This window comes from Neomonachus schauinslandi, chromosome 14 (assembly GCF_002201575.2).
Source record: "Neomonachus schauinslandi chromosome 14, ASM220157v2, whole genome shotgun sequence".
In the NCBI taxonomy this organism is placed as follows: Eukaryota; Metazoa; Chordata; class Mammalia; order Carnivora; family Phocidae; genus Neomonachus; species Neomonachus schauinslandi.
The window spans coordinates 87,742,692-87,769,085 of NC_058416.1; positions in this window are offsets into that span (position 1 = coordinate 87,742,692).

The window sequence follows — 26,394 nt, forward strand, 5'->3', positions numbered from 1 at the left end:
AACACATTGAGGATGAATTTAACGTCATGGCCTTGCCTGGCGGGTCATTACCTGTCCCTGCTGCAGATGTTGGCGTTTCTATTTCCAGAGTGTTCTGAACAGAGTGTGGCTCATCTGTTTGCATTTGAATGTCACTCTTAGCTCAAATGCAGCCGGATGCTGAGGGTCAGAAGGGTCACTAACGACTTCATCAGGAGATGCTCTCTGCCATAGAACATTTGGGAGGATGTCGTTCTCGATGCCAGTTTGTGCGTGTGCGTATGTGTGTGTGTGTATTTCTTAATACACTTGAATACATATAAAATAATTTTAAGAAATATAACCATACAATGGACACACGTGTATCTACCACATAGGGTAAATGGGTGACATGCAAAGGATGACAGTATGTCTTGACATCCCCAGACAGTCCCAGCTTTTTCTTGTCTTAGCAAAATCCTTAATTATATCCCTTTTCACTCTCAAAACCATGTTCGGGTTTGGATGAGAGATTGTGCGTCTGCTGTCTTTGTAAGCTTCCTTCATGTCACTTCTCTCACACTAAGCCTTGCACTTGGGAGGCTGAGCCGTGTTGCTGTGTGCGGCGGCAGTCCCTCTGTGTCTATGGCTGTATACTATTCCACCACAGTAACGTCACAATTTGTCCATTTTCCTGCTGGCAGACATTTGGATTGTCTCTTGCTTTTCGCTCCGATGAACAATGCTGCTCTGAACATTTTTGTGGGTGCATCCTGATGCACACGTGCGTACCTTCTCTTGGCTCTGTGTCTAGAATTGCTGACTTGTGGGTTCAGTGCATCTTCAACTTGACTAGGTGATGCCAGACTCTTTTCCAAAGTGGTTGTACAGGTTTATGCCCCCACTGTCAATGTGGAGGTGTTCTGGTGACTCTGCGTCCTTGGCAACGCTTGGCGCCAGACTGTGCAATTTTTACCAGTCTGATGGGTGCAAAATAGTATGTCATTGTACATTTCCATCTCCAGTGTTGTCTGGGACTGTTGCTAGCTTGCCCAACTCTGGGGTTCAGATGAGGATGTTTGCCTTCCTGTAAATAGGAGACCAGAATTCTCCAATGTTACCTTTATAGTAATGAAGTTATTTGGATCTCTCTTAGCCCTACTTCTTTGTCTTAGTTAGTTGAAAACATGGGTGGGGAAAAAGGGGTTGCACTTAGGGGTGTTGAGAAGGAAGAACTCCCATTTTTCTTTTCCCTCAAACTACTTCCAGAACACTCTGACACCTGATGTGTGGGACTTTCTTCCATAAACTGACTCTCAGACGCTCGCTGGGTATCCTGCACTTGAACTCCGTTCTGACCGTGTTTACCTGCAGTTAGCATCAGATCCCACAGGTTAAGGGCTCTGTCCCAATAGACTGCCCCCATTTCAGGTCTAGTCACAAGTCCCGGTTGTCCCCTGTGCTTCCAACTAACTGACTGTAGATTGGAGGTTCCCACGACCCCTTCCTTGGATTCTACCATTTGCTTGAATGGCTTGTGGAACTCTGGGAACCAGCGTATTGATTAGTTTACCAGTTATAAAATGATAGCAGCTCAAGAGCAGCCAGATGGGAGAGAAGCAGAGGGCGAGGGCTGTGGGAAGAGATGCGGAGCTTCCAGGCCCTCTCTGGGTGTGCCACCTTCCCCCCCCCCCCCCCCCCGCCCCCGACACCTCCACGATTCATCAGTCTGGAAGCACTCCAACTCTGTCCTTTTGGGTTTTTATGGAGGCTTCATTATGGGAAGCACAGATTAAATCATTGGCCACTGGAGATTAATTCAATCTCCAGCCCCTCTCTCCTCTCTGGGGGTCAGGGGTGAGGCTGGAAGTTCCAACCCTCTGATCACTTGGTTGGTTCCCCTGGCAACCAGCCCCCATCCAGTGGTTGTGCTACTGCTTTCCAAAACCCACCTCATTAACATAAACTCAGGTGTGCCTGAAAGGGGTTTGTCCTGTCTAAGACTCTTGCCTTCATGCTCTTAGCACTCAGGAAATCCCAGGCGCTTTAGGAGCTCTGTGCCAGAAATAGGGACGAAGACCAAATATATATTTCTTATTGTAGATCATGTCGTAGGTGTCCTGAAGACTGCCACACACAACTAATAAGGGAGATAATGCTCTCCCTTATCACTTAAAAATTTTCACCCATCCCAGACCTCCCTGACCTAGATCCTCAGCAGGGGTCTTCACTCCTCTCATGGAGCTCCAGCTACCCTGACTCACAAAGTTTACCCTGCACTCTGCATTCGTAGGATTTGTTTGTGGATCCATCCTTTTAAAACCCACCCTTTAAATCCTACTCTGTTAGTCCTTTGTGGGGTGTTCTTGCTTCCTTAATTTGAGATCTTCCTAAGTTTTCCTCATCTTGACACGTCCCTCAGAACCTTGTGCAGTGTTTTGTCGAGGCTCATTCTTCCAGGAAATGTTTGGCAGAGTCCACTGTGTTCCAGGCCTGATGATGGTGGCTAAGTAGTCAAAGAAACCCAAGTCCTTGCCCTTGTCAGGGATGTGCCTTCCAGAAGAAATGGAAGAAATATACTGGAGTAAGGTGATGTGACTTTGGACAGGAGGAATATCCAGATTCTTAAGGAGACTTTCTTTGCCTGGAGAAGTTGGATAAAGTTTCCCAGATGAAGTGGGTTTTGAAGGATGAGTAGGAGTTGAACAGATGGCGAGAGAGCTGCCAGGAATCTGCATTGGTTAAGTCAAGCATGTCCTGCCTCCCTAGCTTTGGGGATTATTGTAGATCTGTTATTTTGTACCCATGAAAACCTTTGGCTGGAAAACTCTTTTAAAGATAAATATTAATGAAAATGAAAAGCTGTCCTTTCAGTATCCATGGGGTCTTGACTCTGGGCATTAATGCAATGGAAATGAGGTAAGAAATCGGTGCTGGTGGTGACTTTTATTCATTCATTCCTTTATTTGAATGCAGAGTTTGCATCTGTTGGATGTTTGAATAAAAGATAAAGGAAAATAGAGGAAACCTCATTCTTAGAAGTGTGCTGCTCCGGCTTCTGTTCTGACCTCGCCGGGGTCAGACTGTCACCACCAAGGTGTGTCCTCCCAGCGTCACGCTGTGGGTCTGATCACAGTGGCGGGCTTTGCACTGAGTCCTTTTGGGCATTTCGCTAATTAGAATGAAACCATCAGGTGAAATGGACTACTTGTCCTAGACTTTGTTTTAATGATCATGAGATGGGATCTCTGATGAGCTGGCCCTGGGCTGTGCTTGACTCTGGGCATCTCAAGGCTCTTTGGGCGTGTTAGTCAAGGCTGAATGCCTGGGTAGGAGTTGGGAATGAGATGTTTTTCTCAGTGGGGAAACCTTGAGAGAGTGTTTGTATGGGTGTGAGTCCCTCCTGCCTTTGGGGGCTGCCTGTCTGTTAAGCAATGCTTGCTTTGACCTTGGCCTTGACCGACCCTTGGTGCGGCTGTCAGTCAGATGAACAGAAGCACTGGCATCTCCCCTGGCAGCTGGCTCGGGAAAGGCTGTCAGAGCTGTGGGCTGGGGACATTGGCTTGCCTCCCGGAGGGCTCTTGTGCTGTTTAAATCTGGAAAGAGGACTGACCCAGGAATTGGACTGGTGGGAAGCAGGTGGGGCTGGAGGTCCGATCTGGGCACAACTTTGGGTTCTAATAAAGCCATCTTTCAGCACACCGGCTTACCACGTGAGATTTTCATGCAGAGGCTGCAAACCGGAGGACCTGAGCTGGATTTATGGGCATTGTGGGTTGAATTGTGTCCCCCAAGAAGATATGTCCAAGCCCTATTCCCCGGTGCCTGCTCATGTGACCTTCTTTGGAAATGGGATTTTTGCAGACATAGTCAGGTTACCATGCACTCATTAGGGTGGCCCTAATCCATATGACTGGGCTCCTTATAAGAAGATGAGAGAGGCTTAGGGAGGAAGTCGTGTGAAGCAGGAGACCAAGATGGACTGGCATGACGTGGCTAGCAGCCAAGGAGCACCAAGGACTGACAACACCAGGGATAAGAGAAAGGCACAGCACAGATTCTCCCCTGGAGTCTTCAGAGAGAGAAGGCCCCGCTGACTTCTTGCTTTTGGACTTCCAGAACCGTGAACAAATAAACGATTAGTTTAAGCCACTCAGTTTGTGGTAAACTTTTATGGCCGCCCTAGGAAACTCATACCGTGGTTTAAAACTATTGGACTAATTTGAAAACCGAGATTTCATGTAAAAAAGTGGGATTTCTGGCATCTCTAGAAAAATCAGCTGTGTGCCCATAGAACTGATGTCCTGAGATGGGAACCGTGTGGACGACTTCTGTTCACCCCAGTCACCACTACTCCTAGTTGGCTGCCGACGAGCGGGCTTTGCCTGCTGGGTTTCCCTTCGAGCCCCCGAGGTACCTGACTCTGTGGCCCCCACTTTTGCGACAGTGGCCCGTTGCTGGCTTTCCAGCTTCGGGAGCAGGGCCTGGCAAACTGTGGCCCATGGGTCAAGTCCAGCTGGCTGCCTGTTGGGATGAATTTTTCCCAGAACCCTGCCATGCCGATGTGCGCATAGACGGCCCAGCGTTGCGTTCACACGCTGCAGCACGGCTGACTAGCAGTCGCAGAGACCGGGTGGCCTCCGAGGTGGAAGATTTATTGTCTAGCTCTTTACAGAAAGAGGCTGCTGAGCCCTATTCTAGAGAATCAAGAAAAACAGATCTTTATGAGGTTTTCCCCTATTTTTAAGTGAGGGCAACTAATTCATGTTGGCTTTTCTTTATTCTTATTTAAAATTTTATTAAAAAGTGTTTAAAGTTTGAGTCTAGTGGACACACAGGTGCTACATTAGATTCAGGTGTCCAACAGTGATGCGGCTTCTCTATACTTCATGCTATGCTCCGTATTGGTTTTCAGTTTCAAAACACGTATCTGTCAATCAAGGGCTTCTTTCCATGGCAGCAAATGTGAATCTCTGCCGTTTTTTAAATATACCATGACTTATTGAACCGATTCTTTACTAATGGGTATTTAGGCAGTTCTGCTTTAAATTTATATGAACTAGTCAGGCCTGGCTAAGGAGCCCCACACTTGGGCGTTGAGCTTCGTTTTGGGGTGTGGAGGGAGGGAGGGATTGGGGTTAGTTAGCCAGACTGTAGAGAGCCAGTAGACTCTGCGATCACTCTTGCCGAGTCTCACACTGTGATCCTCCCCATCCACAGAGGACCACACCAGAGAGGACGGAGCTAACAGCAAAAAGGACTGGTTTGGGTGTAGGGAGGAAGCTTTTGTTGTTAAGGTTGGCAAATCCTAGAAAGAGTAGCTGAAGAACTCCAGAGTGCCCCTCTCTGAAGGCCTTCTAAGAAGTGACAACTCTGCCCAGGTTGGGCTATAGCCCAAGGATGGAAGATGTGTTTGGCCACGTCTACTCTGGCATGAATGGCTGCCACCAGCCCAGCACTGGGCAGGTGCCTACAGCCTGTCTTGCCCACCAGGAGGAAGAGCCATGCTGGGCAGAGATGCGGGTCATTGGTGGTGGGAATATTTGGGCATCCAGTCACACCTCTGCCGTCCTTCAGTTAGAGGGTAAGGGCTAGCTCAGCTGATCCCGTGTCCTTCTGGCCTCCGGGGTCCTCATCTTGGTTGGCTGGCTCCATCCATCTGTATAAGGCTGGTTAGATCCATTCTAGGCTGTGTGGCCGTGTGCAGAAAAGGGTCAACATTGCAGACCTGAGGCTCTTATCTTTTGAAAGGGCTGCTTGCAAGTTTGCCTGTTGGTTGGTGTCAGGGAACTTGGCACTTGAGCTGTTCCCTAAGTGATGAGTGAGGTTCATGATCCCGTGCAAACAGTGGGAGTTACGGTGGACACTTGCTTTCCTTCTGAGCGTCTGGAATTTGGGCACATGCTAGGCAGAGTGCCTACAGGACCAGTTCCCAGCAAAAACCTTGGGTCCTGAGTCTCGAGTCGGCTACCCTGGGCAAAGCATCACACGTATAATGCTGCATTTTTGTGGCTAGAGGAGAGTGAGGTCTGTGTGATGCTCCCGGGAGGGAGAGAGTTTGAGGAAGTGTCTACAGACCCTGCCTGTATCTTTCCCCCTTGCCGATCCTGTTGTGTAATAAACCATGGCCGTAAGTACAACGACATGCTGAGTCCCGTGAGTCCTTCTAGTGAATCACCAACTGTATGAGTGGTCATAGGAAACCCCCAAACAGGATGACTCATTGTCAACTCAAGTTCAGAATTAGAAGAAAATTCAGAGTGCATGCTGTGATGATAATGATAATGATTAAAAGTATCGGTGATGATATTACTAACCAGTCCTCACAACGTGCCAGCTTCTATGCTAGCCACTTGACACAGATGAATTGAATCATCCTCAGATTGTAGATACTCCTCTTCTCCCCAGTTCATAGATGAAGGGTCTGAGGCACGGAGACAGTAAGCAGCTTGCTCTCTGTCACCTAGCTCATAAGTGGCAGAGCTCAGAATGGAACCCCCAGATTGTGACTGGCAGATACTTGGGAGTCTCCTCCTAAAACACAGGACTCTCCTGGGGGCCAGTGCGTTTTGGAAACAAGCTTTAGTCGCAGGATGCCAAATACTGTCTCTACCTTTTTTTGATGAGGGGGTGCATATCGGTGATAACAAGTCATCTCAAAATTTCAGTGGTGTAAAATGACAACGTTTATTCCTTGCTGAGTCTTTGTGTCCGTCCCAGGCTGGCTGGGGACTCCGCTCTGGGACATCCCCATCCAGGGAGCCAGGCTGCTGGAGCAGCCACCATCCTCGCTCACTGCGGGTGCCCTGGCAGAAGGAGGGTCTCGCCTGTGCACCTGGCTGCTCGGGACCAGCAGGGACCGCTGTACCCCATTGGCCAGAGAGGCCCATGAGGCCGCCCACACACGAGGGAGCCAGGAAGTGAATCCCACTGCGGACCCAGAGGCCGAAAGTAGAACTATTTAGTGACAAGAGCACATGGAATACTACAGTGGGGATTAGAAAAGAAGACCTTTTCAGCTGACACCAGCTTTGGGGGAAGATTACTCACTGAAGGAAGAGCCAGAGTTGGGAGCCGAGAGGTGGGAGGGAGCTGGTTATTGTCAAAGGCAGAAGTGAGAAAACAGGGGGCCAGATAGTTAAGTCCTTTGAGAGCAAGTGAAAGTGATTTCCATGACAACAATTCAATTAGGGAGCAACATGAAGTTCTCCTCTGTAAGGGAACACTGAGGAATTATCACCACAATGAACCTTGGGGGTGGAGAGGGGAGAGAAAGTGCCCCAGCAGGGCACCTCCAGCAGTTCCTGGATGTGGGGCATGCCCCCTCATCGGTGAGCCAACCCCTTCACTGAGGAGGCCAGCACACACACAGGGAAAAGGGGGGGGGGCGTTTGCCAAAATAAGCCAATGCAAGAGTGGGTGAGAAGGAAGGCAGAGAGGGCAGGGATGGGCGGGCCATGAGGGAGACACCTGTGTTTTGCTTTCAGTATGGGGTGACATGGGCGTATGGGTTGGCTGGTAGGGTTGCAGAAGAGGTGTTGAAATGTTTCCCCGTAGAATTAAAATTCAGACTCAGGGTTGGGGTGGGGGAAGAGAGTGAGGCCCCAGGGTGTGGTGGGAAGCATCAGGCTTTGCAATCACACACCCATGGCTTTGAATCCACTTTTTCCATTGCTTTCTGTGGTTTGAACGTAAGCTCCTTGAGCCTAATCCTCCTAAGTAAATATGCCTGTTAGTAGGATGATACTCAGTAATAATGTGGTCTTGTATCTGGCACACAGTAGGTCCTCTCTTTAATGTGCATGTACTTCCCTGTCTTTGATTAGGGGTGATGTAAAAGAGATTCCATCTCCGGTGCAAACTCCGGAGTTTTAGTAATGGGCTCCCTGGAGCCTGTGTTAAGGATTCTGAAGCTCACTGAGAGAGAGTGTAGCAGTTGTTCTTGGTGTCTGTTATGGACATGGGAGGTGGTGTTGTGTGCACTACATAGTTGCCATCCTTGCTTTCCATCTGAGCCTTATTCTTACCACCTCCTTCCATGCATCCTTTGCTCCAAATTGGTCAGTGGTCAACTCACTGCCCCCTAAGCAAGCTGTGTGCTGACTACTTGCCCTGTGCCCTGGTGTCCCTGCCTTCTCAGGCCTGGAGCACTATCTGTTCATTCCTCATCTCATCCAGATTTGTCCTATTCTTCAACGATCAGCTGAGACCGCTCCCCAGGGAAGCTCTTCCCACCCACCACTGCTCTGGTCGTTCCAGGACTAAAGGATGTCATCTTTTGCTGAATTCCCATAACACTCACCACCTCTTCCGTGGTCTGTACGCACATGCCCGAACAGCCTCTCATGTAGGCAATGGTGTTCTTCCCATGTGAGGGTGGCTGGCTCCCAAGGGTAACCGTGTTGTCTGCTACTCCTCCCTTATGGCCTTACCCCCTGCCCACTGACCCCAGCCCTTTCCTATTCCGGATGATTTAGTTGGCAGAGGATGGAAGTGTACTATTTAGGGGCCTGGAGTTGGCAATCAGGGATTCTGGCTAGGACTCTCAGCACTGCCCCTTTAGGGCTGTGTGACCCTAGATAAGTTCCTTGACCTGTCTCAGCCTCAGACTTCTCTTCTAATAATACTGGAGTCATGGGGAGCATTCAGTGGGATACCGTGTGTTCGGTGCTTTCTCAGTTCTGGGCACGCAGTAAATGCTTACTATGTGGTATCAGCCATTGCTATTCCTCCTCGTCTCTCTGCCCTTCTTCTGTGCCCTGTTGGAGGAACACCATTTCAATGTGGTCTTTTCATCTTTTTTGCCGCTGGTCCTACAAGGATTGATTGGGCGTCACTGGGAGTCCAGCTGGTGCAGGCTGGATGTCATGGAGGGCTTGGTCCAGGAGAAAGGATATTTTGTCGACTCATGAAAAAACCTAAGTCCAGGGGAGCCCCTGGCACTATAGTTCCTGACTTTAGGCAGCAGCTGTGTTCTCAAACAACTGTGTGCAATTTCAGTTTGATTAGCTTTACCATGAGTCCCCTTTTAGAAGTCCCAGGGGACTCATCAATAAAAGACTTGTTTGACAAATCCTTTTGTAAAATTCAGAGTCACCAAATTGTTCTTGCTTTGTGATTTTGGATTCATATATATTAGGTTTTCTTAATGCAGGTACTATTTTAGCAGCAAAACCTTATATTCCAGCCAAGTTTTTGAGCTTTCACAGTCAAAATTAGTATTTATTTCAACTTGTTGAATATGTATTATATTCCAGAAAGATATTTCCAACTCATGAAAATTAAGTGAGAAAACCAGAGTTACCAGTGTTTGTCTTCTGTTCCTGTTATCTGACTCTTGGTGGGGCATTACTGGCAGATGCTCGGTTGTCCTCGATAAAGGAACAGGAGTGATAAAAACCAGGAATATGCTGCGAATGAATAATCTGGCAGAGGAAACACGTAATTACCATGAGTGTCAGTCTCCGTAATGAAGCATTGATAGGGCCAAATCCGAGCCTAAGTTCCCAGCAAAGGGGGAGCGGTCATATGTCGAGTACAACTTAGCCTCTGACTAGCTCCTGACAGCAGACCTGGAATGCGCAGGTGCAGACCTGGAATGCGCAGGTGCAGACCCAAGCCAGTGCAACAACACCAGGATTCAGAGCTCCCCACCTTCCAGTCAGCTGCCGCGGACTGCTGCTCTGCCTGCCGCCTCCTCCCCAGGGAGATGCTGGAGTTGTAGGACAGACCTTGAGATCCCTGGCTACCCTTCCCATTTTACAGATGAGGAAGCTGAGGCCTAGAGAGGGGTTCGGAATTCCCAAAGTCCTCCGGCAAGTCCACAGCCAGGGTAGGTCCCGAACTACCATCCCTTGACTGTGGCTTGCCTTCCCCACCTGCACTCTCCCAGTGTCCCAAGGATGCAGAGCGGAGACCAAGCTTGGCTAACAACCCTGTTTCCTAGGGGACGTCGATTTGTAGGGAGAGGCAGGATTTTTCCTTTTACGAATAGATGGCATTTTGTCTTGTTATTTACTTAGTTGATTTTTCTGGATAGATGTACATGGTTCAAAATTCAAAAGGTGTATGTTGAAAATTAGGTCTCTCTCTCTCCCATCTCTGTTCCCCAGGCTTCCCGGCCTCCTTCTCAGAGGCAGCAAGTATTATCAGATGTTTTATGGATCCTTTCTGAGACTTTTCTATGCCTGTGTGAGGAAACACATGTTTGCTGGTTCATTCACTTATTCAGTTGTTATTTATTGAGCACCTTCTGTGTGCCAGTCTCTGTTGTAGGAACTGAGCTACAGCAGCAAACAGAGACTTTGTTGCCATGGGACTGACACCAGACCTCAAAATATACCCACCTCCTCTCCCTCACTGTGGCATCCTCACACAGACACAGAGTTCTGTGTTTCTATTATTCCATAACCTTCTATCTTTGAGAGTATACCATACCAGTTCATGGAGAGTTGCCTCCCTCTAACCATGGTGTTGCATTTCATCGTGTGGATTTACCATAATTTAGTCAGCACCTGATTGAGACATTTAGGTGGCCTCCACTGTGTGTGTGTGTGTTTTCTATAATAAACAGTGCTGCAGGGGCCTTGTAAGCGGGTTTCTCTTTGCACATTTGGGAGCACATCTGGCAATTTATTGACCAATTTGGCTAAAATGTCCAGAGAGGTTGGTATTAGGGCACAGCTAAATCCAGGTGTGCAGACCGCTTGGAACCGATCTCTCAGTCTTACTTTGCTAATGTTGACTTCATTCTCAGAAATAAGAAGCCTTATGAAACTTTTATTTGGTATTATTATTATTATTATTATTTTTAAAAGATTATTAATTTGACAGAGACAGCGAGAGAGGGAACACAAGCAGGGGGACTGGGAGAGGGAGAAGCAGGTTTCCTGCCGAGCAGGGAGCCAGATGTGGGGCTTGATCCCAGGATCCTGGGACCATGACCTGAGCTGAAGGCAGACGCTTAAGGACTGAGCCACCCAGGCGCCCCAATATTCAGTAGTATTAATTGCAAACCTACAATGTACCAGATGTTCTAGGTGCTGGAGATACAGCAGGGAAGAAAACACGGAAATCCCAGCCTCATGGCACTAATATTCCCAAGATACTCCACCCCCATCAGTCAAAGGTTTAAATTCTCCCAGGTGGAGGAACAAGAAAACGCCTTCCTTCGAACAGGAAAAGTCTCGGGATCAAATCGCATTGGACCGGTTCGTGTCCTGTAACAGTTTCTGGCCAATCACATTGGCTCGGGGCTGGTGGAACACGATGATTGGCCAGGCCTGGCTCTCGGAGTTAGGGGCTGGAGTTCTGCTCCTGAGAAACCATGTGGGCTGAGCGTAGGTGCGGGGTGGCGGCGCACGGTGGGGGTGGGGCTGGGGCTGGGGATTCCTTGAAGCAAAAGGGCTCTGTTATCAGAAGAAGGGCGGTACACCCCCGGGGGCACAGATGTTCGCTGCAATGAACTAGAAGAAGGAGCCAGAAGGGGGAGAAGCCTGCTCCGTGTGTCTGCACAGCAGCTCAGACCAGGCCTTCACTGGCTGTTGCAAGGGGCCTAGGGAGGTGGAAGAGGCTTGGTAGGAGGATCCTGGAAGGGGAGTGTTGGGGTGCTTACTGCTCCTGAAAACCCTGTGCTTATGGCAAGAGTATTCCGCTCTGCATCTGTTTATTAAACAGCAGTCATGGGGGAAAAACCATGTTAGACGCTGCATTACCTGAAATTAATTATAGTAATGAAACTCACTTTTATTGAGACCATTTTAGTGCCAGAACTTAACAGGTATAAATTCACTTCATTCTCTCCACGGCCTTCTGAGGTGGGTATTATTACTATGCTCATTTCTGGAGGAGAAAAGAGAGGCACAGAGAGATTAATTAACTTGCCCAAGAGCACACAGCCAGTAAGGGGCAGAGCCATCATTTGAATCCAGGCAGTCTGGCTCTGGAACCCATACTCTGCATATAGGCTTTTTCTGTCTCTGTTCTAGTCTGGATCAGAGGACTGAGCCCTCGTGCTGGCTGGGATGCCAAGGAGCTGCGTGACTCCCGACGACTCTCTTTTCAATAGTTTGGTGCCTTGGTTTCCACACATGCAGGGTGGGTATCAGGGCGACCCAAGTTTCTTTATGGATCAAATGAAGTGTTTGGCAGGAGCACCTTTTGGTGGGAAAATAATCTAAGTGCTTTTGCACATGTATTAGTTTTCTGTTGCTACTGCAATGGATGGCCACAAATTTAGGGACTTAACACAAATCCGTTGTCTTACAGTTCTGGGGGTCAGAAGCTTGCAGTCTGTTTCACTGGGCTAAAATCAAGGGGTCGACAGGGCTGGTTCCTTCTGGAGGATCTAGGAGAGAATCCATCCCCTGTCCTTTTCCAGCTTTTCTGTCAGCCGGTGTTCCTTGGCTCACAGGCCCCTTCATCCTCGAGGCCAGCAGGGAGGCATCTTCAAAGCAGGCTTGTGTGCGCATGCTCCCTCCCTCCCGCTACACCCCACCCTCCCCTTCCGTCCTCACATCTTCTCTGATTCGGACCCTCCTGCCTCCCTCTCTCAGGGACCCTTGTGATTATACCGTGCCCACGGGATAATCCAGGATAGTCTCATCCGAAAACTTTTTTTTTTTTAAAGATTTTATTTATTTATTTGAGAGAGCACAAGAAGGGGGAGGGTCAGAGGGATAAGCAGACTCCCTGCCGAGCAAGGAGCCTGACGCGGGACTTGATCCTGGGACTCCAGGATCCATGAGCTGAGCCGAAGGCAGTCGCTTAACCAACTGAGCCACCCAGGCACTCCAAAAATTCTTAACTTAACTTAATCACATCTGCAAATCCCACTTTGCCATGAAAAGTCACATATTCTCAGGTTTCAGGGAATTAGGACATGGACACCTTCGTGGGCATTTTATTCTGTCTGCATGGTAAACTTACTAATCTTAATTATATCATTGTCTAGTACCTATGTAACTATAAGTGAACCATTTTTCAGGCTTTTAAAACACAGGTAGATTGATACTCAGAAGAAAACAAAAAAAGGGCCTTAATCTCCCTGCCCAGATAACCCCAAGGGATAATTTCTCCTGTTTGGACATTTAAACAGAAAATGCAAGTAATATTAGTAGAAGGATAAAGAATGTGAGCGACAGAACCACACAGGCTGCGAAGTAAAGCCGTCCTCCCTCCCTGCACCCTCTTCCCACGGTTAACCAACCCCTCTATAGTTTTAGAGGATTCCTTTTAGAAAAAAATGAAAGTATAAACCAGAATAAGTGCATCTATATGCACCTTCCCTTCTAAAAAACGGTACAGATTATATTATTCAAATCATTATGTATTTTGCTTTTTTACAAGATTTTCTTCCATTTAGATCCTTTTGCCCCAGCATGTAGGGCTTCTTTGAAAGAATTCTCAGCATTTCACTGCAGGGACAGAGCATCATTAATTAATGAATTAATTAATCATATTACTTATTTATTTATTGTTTTTATAACTAATCCCCTATTGCTGGTTAGTCTGGTTGTTCCTAGCTTGTTATTACAGATGATGCTGTCTGAGTATCCTTGAATACCACATCTAAGACAAGGTCCCTGACTGTAGTTTTAGCATTTTGGGTTTCTCAGCATCTGGGGCAGGATAATTCTCTGTTGTAGGGGCTGCCCTGGGCATTGGAGGATGTTTAGCAGCATCCCTAGACTCTACCTACCGATCGGAAGCCAGTAACATCCACCTCCTGTATTGTGACAACTGAAGATGTCTCCTGACATTGCCGTTGTCCCCTGAGGGGAAGTTACTCCCTTTGAGAACCACTGTCTTAGGGGGCGGATGTTCCTCGCAGAGGGTGGTAGAGTGAGAGTTAGCTTTATAAAACTGCCCTGAGCTGCTGCTGGCAGGTGGCCGGGTGGGCCCTGGTTAGCTCACAGGGCAGGTGGGGCCATTCAGGGTCAGCAGGAAGTTTGCAAGGGAGACTCACTTGGAGTTGGCAGGTGGGCAACACCGAGCGTCTTAAACCTTGTTGCCGGGAGTTAGGCAGTTCCCAGCACTTTGCCTGTTCCTGAGAGAATTTGTTCAAATTTTTTCTGGCTTGATCTGGAATGTTCTGTGGGTGATGTTTCCTGCACTCCTGGCTCAGCAGTCTCCACCTTACCTCCACCTGCCCTAGCAGAGTCCCCCACTCTCTGCTCTGAACCTGACGCATTTGTATACTATCTTTGTATAATAAATAACCCCAAAGAAACACGTGACAGCCAGACCCCTTGAGAGGGTTTTTTTCCTCTTTCTGAAATGAGGATAGAACCAATCTCCTAAAAGTAGTGGCACCAGGTACCCTTGTGTGGACTTTCCTTGTATTAATTTATTTAATGCTCACAATCCTGCCCACTGTGATCACCATCCCCATTTTACAAGGGAGAGTAACTGAGGCTCTAGGGGGCAGGTAACTGGCCCTGGGCCACTTTGAGCCCAAGGAGCATAGTTCTGGCGTCAGCGCCCTCAACCATTATATGAGGACCGTACTATTTTATAAGGAAACCTGGACGGGAATGACAGTAGCCGGCTCTCACACGTGTCCGCCACAGGCCGGCCTCTTCCAGGCGCTGTACACGTGTTCAAGCCAGAGCAGCCCCGCCAAGCAGTTACTTTCATCATCCACATTTTGCAGACAGAGATTCCAAGGCTCAGAGAGATGAAGAAACTTGATTAAGGTCACACAGCTAGGAAGTGCCGAATGTGGATCCAAACCCAATTGGCTGCAGGGTACCTGGGTGCAACCATCAGACTGCACTGCCTTGGGACGGACGAAAGCAGGTTTCTAAAGTTTGTCACCTTGAGAATATCCCGGAGGCTCTTGGAAAAATTTATCTGCTAGTCATGCTGTTGACGTATCTGGGCACTTGTCGATCCCTCCAATTACAATCCATCATGCTTTATGTCCACAAAGGATCCACAAAATTGGTATGTTTTAAAACACAAAACAAATGAAACAAAATGAAAATCGTCTGTGGATCTTGGCCGGCGTTGGGCTGTCATTCATTCAAGTAGCTCATTACACATCAGAACCCCCAACTGCCCAAGCTTCCGAACGGCAGGCAGCGCGAGAGTTTCAGTTTCAACTTTCTGCTCTTCTGATTTATGAAACCATACCACCTTAAAAATCAGGAAATCTTCCAGGCATACAGGGAGATACGGAGACTAGTTTAATGAACACCAGGCACGCACCCCCTAACTAGGGGAGTAAAGCACGGCGGTGACGATGGGTGATTTTGCACCCTCCCCCCAGATCTGCTTTCCTTCCCTTTCCCCAGAGGACGTCACTGCCTGAATTTAGCATTTTTCTCCTAAGTTTGCTATCCACATATGTAATGACGAACTATAGACATCACTGTGCATGTTTGTAAACTATATAAACAGCATCTGACTACACACATCCTTCTGGAACGTGTTTAGAGGGGTTGTCCGTGAGCATAAACGTTGCTGTGGGTCGTTTTTCCTGCTGTGTAGTACTCGCAGTGCGCTTGGCCGTTCTGTGCAGGGGCATTTCGGCTGCTGGCTGTTTTCCGCTACGAGAAGCAATTCTGCAACGCGGGTTCCTGTACAAATCCTTGTGGACAAGTGTAAGCATTTGTTTGGAGAATATAGGTGAGATCGGGTTGGCTGGGCTTTAGGGCACGTGTGGTCAACAGAACTGAAGATGGTCTCCAGCATTTCCCACTCCCTGGTGTGGGGCTGTGGATATGAAGGATGTCGTTCCTGAGGTTGGATTATGTTTTATGACCCCGCTGGCTTTACAAAAGGGAGGTTATCCAGGTGGGCATGACCTAAAGAGTGAACCCTTCATTTGTTTATTCATTTGTAAGATTTATTTATTTTAGAGAGAGCACTTGCAGCAGGGAGGAGCCGAGGAAGAGGGAGGGAGAGTCTTTTTTTTTTTTTTTAAGATTTTATTTATTTATTTGACAGAGAGAGACACAGCGAGAGAGGGAATACAAGCAGGGGGAGTGGGAGAGGGAGAAGCAGGCTTCCCGCTGAGCAGGGAGCCTGACGTGGGGCTCGATCCCAGGACCCTGGGATCATGACCTGAGCGCAAGGCAGACCCCTAACGACTGAGCTACCCAGGCGCCCGAGGGAGGGAGAGTCTTAAGCATCACTGAACACGGAGCCCGTTGTGGGCTCCACCCCACAACCCTGAGATCATAACCCCACAACCCCAAGATCACGACCCCACAGCCCCAGATCACGACCCCACAACCCTGAGATCACGACCTGAGCCAAAACCAAGATTCAGACGCTCAACCAATGGAACCACCCAGGCGCCTCCAAAGAGTGAACCCTTTAAATCAAGGTGTGTGGGTGAGACATTGAGAAGTTTGAGAGATTGGAGCTGTTAGAGGGATTTTCCATGAGGGAGATTCTCCATTGCCGGTTGGAAGGTGGAGGGGGCATGTGGCGAGCAACACAGCTGGTTTCACGGAGCCCAGAGCAGCCCCTGGCTCACTGCCAGTGAGGAAGCAGGGACCAGAGTCCTACAACCTCAAGGAACAGGACCCTGCCAGCAACCTGAGCGGGTTTGGGAAAGACCCCGGCTTCCAGAAAAGGACAAAGCCAGCTGACATCTCAATTCCATCCTTGTGAGATCCTGAGGAGAGAACCCAGACATGCTGTGCCCAGATGTCTGACCCTAGAAACTGTAAAGTAAATTTGCATTTTAAAATTGCGTAACATGGACCATTTGCAGGTGCAGTTGGAAACATTCACATGGTTATACAGCCATTATCACTGTCCATCTCCAGAACTTTCTCATCCTCCCAAACTGAAATCCTGGACCTAGGAGAATTTGCATGGTTTTAAGTTGCTATGTTTGTGGAAAATTTGTAAAGTGCAACAGAGAATGAATCCAATCCAAAACCACAGTGTCTTTTACAGAAAGCATCTCACCAGAGTAGAGTCACTGGTTTGCCTATGCTGAGTATCACCGTTCAGGTATTTCCAGGGTGCGTTTATTCTCATTGTATCAAAGAAGAACTAAAATAGCTTCACCTCTATTTCATTCTCCTTTGGAGGTTTCAGCAGGTAGCGACTTCAGGAAGAAATGGAAATAGTTTCCTAACTAGATTAAACCTTTTAATTCTCCTCCCCCTCCTCCATTACCTATATAATTTGTTGCTTAGAAACACTTTTATTCCCCATTTTATTTTTTAAATTTCTGTGATAGAGGGTATGGGAAGGAGATGTTAGGTATTAGCTAGAAAGGTTTTATGAACTGGAACAAATGTGAAATGTTTCCATTTCTCTTGTTTTGCAACTGGTGGCCTGCTGCCAGGGAAGATTTGATTTTTTCCCCCTGCATTGGTTGATGTTGGGTATAAGAGCAAAGTCAAGAAAATGACTGTGATGGGACACTCAGTATAGTAGCTAGGACTCTTTCATTGGCAAGTGACAGAGACTCAACTCAAAACTGTCTTAAGAAAAGGAGAACATCGGCTCATAAAACTGTAATATGTGGGAGGAACAGCTTCAGGCACAGCTGGATCCAGGGGCTCAAATGAGGCCATCAGGACTTGGTCTCTCTCTATTGATTGGCTTTCTGTTGGTCTCTTTCTCAGTTGCTCCTTCAAGGAGTGGCCTGCGGCAGTGTCTCATGTCATCCTCACAGCTGGTGATGGGAAGATAGCTTCTATTTTCCACTTATTTTAGCAGAAGTCACAGGACTAACTCTTAATGGATTTTGGGGGGACAGAGTTTGGACAGTGCTGATTGGCCAGGTCTGGGTCCCATGCCCAAGCAAATCAAAAGAAAACTGAGGTATTGTGAATGAATGTATGGGGAGTGGTTGCTGGGGTCGGGGGCAAGGACAGTGGGTATTTAATTCTTCCAGGGGTTCTTAAGCCAAGGGCATGGGTTTGATTCTTTTAAGAGCTGGGGAGCTCTGCACTGTGGCCTCCAGCTGGACCCTGGCTGGGTCAGCCTTCTTATGAACACATGTCCCCAGGATGGAGACGGGAGAGAAAGTGAAGGTGGTGGGGAGACTTGGTATAGTATCTTCCTCACTGCTGGCCGAATCTGCCAGACTCCCCCATTCACTCGTGGTTGCTTGTTACGGACAAGAGGCGTTTCCCTTGTATTACTTTATTGAGCCGTTCTACAGTTAAAGGTGTTGCAGCCATTTAAAAACTGGTCACAGGTTTTTGACATTCCTCCCACTGAGGGATGTGGGGTCTGCGTCTCCTCCCCTTGAGTCTGAGCTGACTTGTGACTGCTCTGACCTACAGTGTGGTGGGAAAGACACTGTGACTTCTGAGGCTGGGTCCTTAAAGGCCATGCGCTTGGGTCTCATAGAATGTTCCCTTGTGAGATCCTTTCCTCTCCGAGCCTAGACGCCATGCTGTGAGGAAGCCCAAGCCGGTGGAGAGGCCGCACACAGGCACTCTGGATGACCGTATTCCAGCCATCCATGCCCAGGTGTAGACATGTGAGTGAAAGAGTCTCCAGATGAATCAAGTCCAAGTCTTAGGGTCAGCCCAGCCATTCAAGTCTCCCAGCCAACACCTCCACCTCTGTGGAGCAGATAGCCCATCCCCTCTGTATCTGCTCTGATTTCCTGATCCACAGAACCCATGAGCTATAATAAAATGGTGTCAGTCTGCACCACTAAATGGGGGGTGGTTCCTTACACAGCATGCTTGCATTGCTGGCAATATATGTTGGACAAAGCAAGCCAGAGATGGCAGAGATCTGTTACCCATGTACTGTCTGACCCAGTAATTCTGCTGGGAATCTATCAAAAGGAAATAATCTCAAATGTGGAAAATGGATCAAATACTACATACACAGTGCTATTAATAATAGTAAGAAATTTAAAACAACCTATTTTTCCAATGATGGGGATAGGATTCCTTGGCTGCCACTGGGTGTTTGGTATGTGACAGGCTCTGTGGAAGTCGGCTGCCCATATATCACCTCTTAATCCTTTCCACAATCTTTGAGGTAGGATTATGACCCCAATTTCCCCACCATTCGAAAGTGGAAATTGAGGCTTGGAAAGCTTGTCACTTGCCCGAGTTTGCAAGTAGCCACCCTGCTGAGGCGGAAGCCATGCTGTTCAAAATATACATGATCTGATTTAAGGCAAGAGAATGATCTAGAAAATCTTTGGTAGAGCCATTCAACAGCGTATCAGGTAGTCTTTATACATAACGTGTATCAGGAATTTTTAATCATAAGAGAAAGTGTTTATGCAAAGTTAGGTGGGAGGAAAACGCAGAGCGAAAACTGCATACACAATAAGATGCCAGCTGATTAAAACTGCGCAAAAAAAAGCAAGAAGTATGCAAAACGTGAACAGTGGGTGGTAGGACTGTGGATGTACAGGCCACCCCGAGCTTTTCGGCATTTTCAACTTTTCTACGATAAGCAAATGCTACAGAAGAAAAATATACAAAAGGAAAGCGAACCAAAGTTAACCACGGTCAAGCATAATTAATCAATGAAATGACAAAAGAGAGCTAAAGTTTCTTGTTAGTTAAAAAAGAACATAAAAAACCCATTACTATGACAATGATCTTGTGCCCATTCTGGTAAGTCACTGGGGTGCACTCTTGGTGGGGGACAGGTTGGGAGGCAGCAGGGCTCCAGCCACTTCCCCCGGGGCTTCTACACGGGAGTGTCTGCTGGCATCGCTGGCCGGGACTCAGGCCAGGAGCCAGCCCATTGGGGTGGGAGCCGGAAGGGAAGATGGAAATGAAAGGGTGGGATAGAAACCCCCATCGTGGACTGCCGGAGGAGAGAACCTGAGGAGGTGTTGGTCACATGGGAAGCCGTCTCCCTCGTGAGCCTCGAGTGTGTACTCGTGTGTGTGTGTGTGTTAGAAAGAGACAGACTTGGGTGTTTAGGGGCAGGGCTGCTGTACTCGGTTAATGTCTATGTCTCCATAGATTTCTCCACTGAATCAATTCAGGAGTTACTGGTGTGGCCCAAAGGGTAGGAGGCAGGTCTGGGTTATGCTTAAGGCTCAGATTTGAAAGCGAGACTTTACCCCACCACAATCAGTGGCTTGGTCTTGGGCAAGATAGAGCTTTAGTTTTGCCTTCTATGAAATGGGAACAAGAATGGTGCTTTCTTCCAGGCTCATCTCTAGGATTGAATCAAACCATGTATCCTACAAGCGGGAGGCACTCAGCACTGTTCCGGACGTCAGCACTAAGAATATCCATGTTCCCGTGGTTGGGGTTGGATACAGTCACCTGGAGCAGAGCCCTGCAATAAAAAAATAACACACCTCCCGAGATCTGCCTGTGTAATTTAATGTTTTCTGGTAGCCACATTAAAAAAGTAAAAAGAATCAGGTGAAATTTTAATAATATATTTTATTTAACCCAGTCTATCAAAAATGTTATTTTTCCAGCATATAATCAATATAAACATACTATTTATGAGATATTTTACAGACTCAGTCTTCGAACTCTGGTGATACAGAACCTCTCAATTTGTATGTTCAGTTTTCATTCGGAAATGCTTGATCTCTGTTTAGATTTCATAAAATACACAGTTGAAAAAAGTAGATTTGTACTCAATTTGGTCCAGGAACTGAACTGAGTATTTGTTTATGGATTGAGATTAATTAAAATGAGGGGCACCTGGCTGGCTCCATCGGTAGAGCATGTGACTCTTGATCATGGGGTCATGAGATCGAGCCCCATGTTAGGGATAGAATTTACTTAAAAACAAACAAATAAATAAATAAATTGAAATGAAATAAAATTAAACTTTTAGTCCCTTAGCTGCAGCAGCCACATTCCAGGTCTTGTGACCACACCCCCCCCATTTGGCTAGTGGGGACTGCGTCTGACAGCACATGGGTGGAGATTACCCCTGAGCCGTGAAACCAGTTTGCTTGGCTTCCAGTCTTTACCACTTTCCAGCTGTGTGATTGTGGGTGAGTTACTTAACCTCTCTGTGCCTCTGTTTCCTATATGTCAAATGGGTATTATGACAATAATTCCTGAACGTCAGCCCTCAGAGTGGGTTGCATCTGACACCTGATGTAATCAGTAAATGTTTCAGGTTAGCCATGCTGCACCAGGATATTGCAAAATATGGGTCAAATTGAATTCTAGCCTTGATTAATTTTTTAATACCAAAAAGAGGCAGTGCTAATAGAGCTACAAACAGTAGACCTAAACTTTCAGCGTTCAGATCCCTGCTTTGCTACTTAATAGTTGTGTGACCCTGGGAAGATAATCTCTGGTCGTCATCTTCTTCATTTGTAAAATGGGGTTAATTGGTTGTGGACGATTTAAAGGAATATACATGTCAGTACCTGGTACCTAGTGGATTTTGTGTATACTTTTGCTTTATTTGTTATATTATTTTCAGAAGTCATTCTCTCGGCCTATTACTATTTGGTAACTCAGCCGTGAAACCCTTTAGAACCACAGCAATCTTTGGGGCCTTTAGAACAGAAGTTGCAATGGGTGGGAATGTGCCTAATCCCGCCTGTGGATGTGATTTGTTTGGCTTGCTTACTGTTTGGCCCACAGAGAATTAGAAATGGAGCTGGTTGCCAAACTTTAAAAATAAGAGAGATATCAAATACAAATCCAGATTTCTAGGATTTCTCTTGAAATATCACAAGTGTGAGCCACCTTGGGCTGGTCTTTCCACTTGGCAACAATGGGCTGGAGCTAAGAGCTGCCCCATCTTAAGGGGGAGTGAGTTCTGCTGTTAGCCACAGTCCCTGCCACTCCCTTTTGCCTCACTCCTGGCCTGCTTCACTGTTGTGCCTTCCCTGCCTGACCCCAGGCAGAATTTGAGTTTGGGAGTCCTGGAGCCCTTGTTTTGATCTGAAGGTAGATACAAAAGTAAATGTAAGCTCCAATGTAACAGTGCATATGTATTCACACCTGGCTTTTGCAGGATTAACTTGGGGCCTTTGGAGCCAAAGCCATGTGCCTGGGTCTGTGTTGAAGCCCATAGGATTGTCTGAGACAGGACAGGCTCCCTGGCCTGCAATCCATCCCAGACATTCTCATCTCAGTTGGTGCCAATTCTTTTTTTTTTTTTTTAAAGATTTTATTTATTTATTTGAGAGAGAGAGAATGAGAGACAGAGAGCAGGAGAGGGAGGAGGGTCAGAGGGAGAAGCAGACTCCCCGCCGAGCAGGGAGCCCGATGTGGGACTCGATCCCGGGACTCCAGGATCATGACCTGAGCCGAAGGCAGTTGCTTAACCGACTGAGCCACCCAGGCGCCCAGTTGGTGCCAATTCTATTCTCCAGAACTGTGCAGTCATCTCTGACTTCTCCTGGTCTTTCATCCCACATCCTCTTGGCTGTACCTTCAAAATCTGTCCAGAATCAGTTTATTTCTACCCCAACTGCCTCCTACCTCCTGCTTCCTCTGTTGCCCCTGGTCTGTTTTCTAGCCGGCAGCCAGAGAGATACTTTGTAAAAGAAATGAACAGACTTAAATATTTTTAGAGCCGTTTTATGTTTACAGAATAATGAGCAGAAAGCCAGAGAATTCCCATATACCCTCTCCCCTATTATTTTTAAATTTGTTTTTAAAAGATTTATTTATTAGAGAGCACGCACATGCGTGGTGTGCGCAAGCAAGTGCGTAGGAGCAGGGGGAAGGGCAGAAGGAGAGAAGCTCAAGCAGACTCCTTGCTGAGCGTGGAGCCCTACTCAGCCGGGATCCCACAACCCTGAGATCATGACCTGAGCTGAAATCACCAGTCAGAGTGCCCCACCCCCTCCCCTATTATTAACATCTGGCATTTGTAGAACATTTGTTACAACTGATGAACCAATGGTGAAACGTTATTGTTAACTAAAGCCCTAGTTTACAGCAGGGTTTGCTCTTTGTGTTATGCATTTTATGGGTTTTGGCAAATGCATAATGTCATGTATCTACCTGACAGTGTCCTACAGAATAGTTTCTTGCCCTAAAGATCCTCTGTGCTCTGCCTACTCATACCTCCTTCTCGCCAAACTGCTGGCAGCCACTGATCTTTTTACTATCTCCATGGTTTTTGCATTTTTAGAATGTCATACAGTATGTAGCCTTTTTGGATTGGCTTCTTTCACTTTGCAGTGTGCATTTACATTTCCTCCGTGTCTTCATGGCTTGACAGATCATTTTTATTGATAAATAATATTGCATTATCTGGGTGGACCACCGTTTGTTTAGCATTCACCTTTTGAAGGGCATCTTGGTTGCTTCCAAGTGTTGGTAATATCTTCCATATTTGTTACCAGTTCTGTTGGTTGCCTTGTTTTCTGTTTGTTTATTTTGGTCTTCCACTCTTTTCTGCTTCTTTTGTTTTAGTTGAACATTTTATATAACTCCAGTTTTTCCCCTTTTTTAGTATCAATTATACTTTTTTTTTTTTTACTTTATTTAGTGGTTGTCCTTGAGTTTGCTGTATGATTTACAGCTACTCCAACTCAGGGAGGCTTTTAATGCCTAAGTCAGATCATCTCCTTCTCCTGCTCAGAACTCCACAAGGACTACTCATCACACTCAGATAAAAGTCCTTATGGTGGGCTCCATTCCTTACCATCTGGCCCTGGTCCTCTCTGAGTCCATCTCCTCCCTTTGCCCTCTTGCTGCAGTCACACTGGCCTTTTTGCTGTTCTTCAAAACCACAAGGCAACTCCCACCTCCAAGCCTTTGCTCTAGCTGTTCCCTCCACCAGGAGTGCTCTTCCCAGATATTTGTTTTGGCCAACTCCCTCACTCCCTTCCAGTCTTTGCTCAGATCCTGCCACTCCAGTATGGCCTTTGATGACCTCTCTCTTCACATGGTCACACAACCTGCCCCTTAGCTGCACTGATTCTTCTTGATCCTACCCTGTTTTCTCCCTTGCTCATGTCACCTTCTGACAACCTACCTAATTTACTTGCCGTGTGTGCTATGTGGTTTGTTGTCCATCTCCCCCCATGAGAATGTCTGCCTCACAAGGCAGAGACCATGTGGGTCTTGTTCTCTGCTGTGTCCTGAGTGCCTGGCACAGAGCCTGACCCATAGCAGGTGCTCATAACTGTTTGTCAAATGAATGAGTACACAGGTGAGTATTGGCTGCAAAATGTCTTTGCAAACAAATCCTTTTAGTCTTATGCCAAGAATCATAGAATCAGGACCAGGCTGTTTGGAGGACACCAAGACTCACCCGGGTCCTTGTGCTAAGTCAGGGATCAGAGTAAAAGGAGCCAAGGAAAGCTGTTAGGCTGGCATTCCGGGCTGGGTAACCTCTTAACTGTGCACAGGAGGCGCACAGATTACCAGCTGCTGTGGAGAATGTGTGCTTGGCCCTAATTGGTCCTTGTGAGCAGCCTGACTGTTGATCAGCTCTTCTGGGGGCAAGGAGCAGGAGCAGTGGGAGAAATGGCCTTGCTTGGTCTCTGTGCTGTCGACCAACTTGAGGGGTCAAAGAGGGGGTGATGGGGCTGGAAGTCACTGTGCTGGAAACAAGTTAGAACACTTGGGTCACCTCCTCAGTCCTGCCTGGGTCAGTGTTGGATGGCTTTCCTCAGCCAAGGGAGCAAGCATCCTTACACCACAGGGTGGCTGGGAGGAGGGACCCGCCTCCCCTTGGAAGAGGATTAGGATTAGCTCATGTCTTGAGGCAGGTGTGCAGGGGGCATTGCTGTTTCAGGCTTCCTGCCACAGATGTAGACCTGACATGTGCCAAGGGGTTGATGAGGTCCCTCCTCTGAGTACTTCCCTTGGCCACTGTCACTAGGTGGCCTTCTGCTGGGGTCCTCTGCATGCAGAGCCCTGGGCTGGGGGAACGGCCAGCCTTCTGGCTTGCCCTGCGCCAACTCTGTCTATCCTCCACATCTTAAGAAGTAGAGCAGGACCTCTTGGTGGTCACCTATGCTGGCCATGCATGGCATCAACGTGTGTGAACACCTGCTGTGCACCGTGCATTGTGCCCAGCCTGGGGTTTACAAGATGGTGTGGTTGTTGTTTCTGCCCTCATTTATGTGTAGCCAGATTGGTGGAATCAAGAATCGAGATGCTCAAAGGTGATGTCCAAAATGTTTAGCAACCAGTTCGGCACGGACACTAGGTGATCAGAATGATGGTGCCTTAAAGCACCAGTGTGATTTCAGGAATGCAAGCCTGGGAAGGGAGAGGCTTCCAGGGGCCGACTCGCAAATGCAGTGAGAGGTCCAGAAGGCTCACGCGTTGGCTCCCGTCCCCTCCCATGTTACCCTGTGATTCTTGTCATTAGTTCTTTCTCCTGTGTTGTTGATTCCTAGCAGCAGACATGCTCTGTTTTAAAGAAATACCCTAGACCACCAGCTCCCACCCCCCATCAGCTACTGCCCGAATTTCTGTATGCCATGTCCTAAGAGACGTCCCACGAAAATGTTGACTGTACTCATGGCCCTCATTTCTTTGATCTCGTTCTATCTTGAACCCACTTTAGTCTCACTTTATCCCCTGCCACTCTATGGAACCACTCCTGTCAAGGTCACCCGAAGCTTTCCGTTGCCATCTCTCTAACATTTGACTAGATCACCAGCTCCCTGCCTCTTGGTCACGTTCTTCCCTTGGCTGCCCCTCCCCAGGCTCTTTGCAACTCTCCGTTCATCTCCTGACCCCTGGAAATGGGAGCAGCCCTGGACTTGGTTCTCGGGTCTGCCTTGTCGGTACTCCCACCCGAGGCAATGTCTTCCAGCCCATGGCGCTCGAGCCCCGCTCTGCACGGATGATGCGGGCTCCTCCCCGGGGCCCTTGCTCTTCCCTGACCTGTGGACCCATGTATCCGGCGGCCGCTCAGCAGCCCCTCGGGACCTCCTGGAGCCACCTTGAACTCTCTGCAACCAGCTCGTCCTTTGGTCTTGCCCATCTCAGAAGATGGCACCTTCACCCCCAGAGGCACAGACACCAGACCTTGGGGTCATTCCTTTTTTTTAAAAAAAATTTTTATTGTTATGTTAATCACCATACATTACATCATTAGTTTTTGATGTAGTGTTCCATGATTCATTGTTTGTGCATAACACCCAGTGCTCCATGCAGAACGTGCCCTCCTCAATACCCATCACCAGGCTAACCCATCCCCCCACCCCCCTCCCCTCTAGAACCCTCAGTTCTCAGAGTCCATCATCTCTCATGGTTTGTCTCCCCCTCCGATTTGCCCCCCTTCATTCTTCCCCTCCAGCTATCTTCTTCTTCTTCTTTTTTTTTACGTGTAATGTATTCTTTGTTTCAGAGATACAGGTCTGTGATTCAACAGTCTTGCACAACTCACAGCACTTACCAGAGCACATACCTTCCCCAGTGTCTATCACCCAGCCACCCAATCCCTCCCACCCCCACCACTCCAGCAACCCTCAGTTTGTTTCCTGAGATTAAGAATTCCTCATATCAGTGAGGTCATATGATACATGTCTTTCTCTGATTGACCTATTTCGCTCAGCATAACACTCTCCAG